Consider the following 2,392-nt stretch of genomic DNA (forward strand, 5'->3'; position numbering starts at 1 on the left):
CCAGCCTGCGGAAAACATGGATCTGTCAGCACCGGGACAATGGGAATCCCCTGGGAAAAACCCCCTCAGCCACAATTCCCGGGTTTGGGAGTGGCAGCAGAGGGCCCCAACCTCAGTGGGAGGAAAGCTTCTCCTTCTCTTCCCGCTGGAAAGAGAAAAAAGCTGGGAATGTGACTCTGCCCCCTGGAATTATGGAATTCATTCCCATCAGCTGCAAGGAACGGATCCCTGGAGGGGAGGGAGGGATCCAAATCCATCTGGAAGCACAGGGAGGAGCAGGGAAGCAGCTCCAGGGCGGCACCAAATCCCTCAGAATCATTATGGATTGTCCCCTCTCTCCACCGCCTATGGAGGAGCCTTTCCACAGGGTCATGGAATGGTTTGGGATGGAAGGGACCTTAAGGATCATCTCATCCCAACCCCTTCCATAGACCTCCCACTTCATTCCCAGAACATCACCAGGACATGGATATGGATGCGGGATTCCAGCAGAACCAGAAGGAATAACAAGGAGCTGGTGGAGTGCTTCCAGCAAATCCTGCTGGGATCCACAAGGAATTTTTTCCCAGAAAATCATGGGAAAAGGGATTTGCTCCAACCCAGAGCTGTTATTAACAGCCCTGAGCTGAACATTGGGATCTCCAGTGGTGGGTGAGGAAATTGGGAAGGAATTTTCCCAGGGAAAACCCTGGAAAAGGGAATTTTCTCTAAGCTAGGGTTGTTATGAGCAGTGGGAGATGAACATTGGGATCTCCAGTGGAGGGAAGGAATTTTCCCCAGGAAAACCATGGAGAAGGGAATTTGCCCCACGCTGGAGCTGTTCCGAACATTGGGATCTCCAGGGGACATCGGGAATTTTCCTGCTCTCCAAAAGAAGGGAGCTGCTGAATCCCATTCCCCAGCAAGGACACCAACTTCCAGCTGAGATATTTTTGGGACATCCAAACATTTTTCCGAACTTTTTCTTGACCACAGCATTCCAACCCAGCAACCCAAAAGCAGGAAGAGCGCAGGACCTAAGGAATCCATCCCTTCTTTCCAGGCTACCCCAAAAATCCTCATCACCACGAGATGATGGCAACTGCCGCTCCCAAAATAAATGGGATTTTTTAAAAAAATTTTTAGCTTCCCAAAAAATCCTAGGGATGCAACCATCCCAGTCTGGATCTCCAGATAAACAGGAGCTCTTTTGTTCCACAGGGCCCTTCCCAGCAGCTGGAAAAGCCACCGGCACAGATGTTCCCTGTTAGACCAGGAATTGTCATTCCTTAAAAATGTTGCTGCTCCAAAGACAAACATCCCATTCTTTTATCCCAAACCGGAATCGCTCACCCAAGGAAAAGCTCCCGAATCCAAGGATTCTCATGGAAACACTTCCTGAATTACGGCTTAATGTGGGAATTCACCACGGGAAAATCATCTCCAGCTGGAGCTGTCCTCAACAGCATCCAGGAAAATCTGGGATTTTTCAGGAGTTTGCTCATTTTCCTGAGGCTCTCCCACACTCTCATGTCCATTTAGGTTGTGGAGAGGAAGGAAAAGGTGGAAGATCAGGAAAGGGAATGGGAAAACCTTGAGGATGAGGAGGGATAAAGATGGAGGCTCCTTGGAAAATGAGGATCTCCTGCTGTAATTCCCAATTCCCAAAGAATTTCAGGTACATGGAATTTCATGAACTTCTGGGAGCAGCTCCAGCTTCATGCGCCCCCCATCCTGCAGGGGATCCTCTTGGAGACTTTCCCATGAATTAATATTCCCATATTAATGTGATCGCACCACCCATTAATCAATATTCCCAAAAAACCAGCGGGTTTGGGGTCGGATCATCCCTTTGGGATAACGAGGCAGACCCAAAGGAAACCCAAACATTCCCAGATTTTGCCATGAATGAGGAGCGGCTGCGGAGCTCCTGAAGCCGGAATTCTTGTCTCCCAAAAAAACAATGGAATTGTTTTCCCTTTTTGGTTAAATGGGAATCATTAATCAGCTGGAGCTGTCAAATCCTCATGGAAACTTGGCAGCTCGGGAAAAAGGCTTTTCCAGCTGTTTGGAAGGTGTTTTTAGGGATGCTGCTCCACTCTTCCTTTACTTGGAAACTCAGGCTAGAAATCCTGGATTTTTCCTTCCAAAAAACAAAAAAATCAGGGATTTGGGATGGGTTGTCCCAAATTCCCAAAAATATCCAAATAATCCAGCTCATCCCCAGAAAACTGGAGCATCCTGCTATAGAAGGGAGACATTCCTGGGTTTTTTCAAGCTGTCCCCCTCCACACATCCTGGGATCATCCCAAATCTCCCGATTTTTCCCTGGGTTCCCAAGAGGGAAGCGGCTCCTGCATCACAACTTGGCCAAAAAATGAGGCTTTGAAAGAAAATCAGAACCAAACAATTC

Source organism: Camarhynchus parvulus, chromosome 10 (genome assembly GCF_901933205.1).
Source record: "Camarhynchus parvulus chromosome 10, STF_HiC, whole genome shotgun sequence".
In the NCBI taxonomy this organism is placed as follows: Eukaryota; Metazoa; Chordata; class Aves; order Passeriformes; family Thraupidae; genus Camarhynchus; species Camarhynchus parvulus.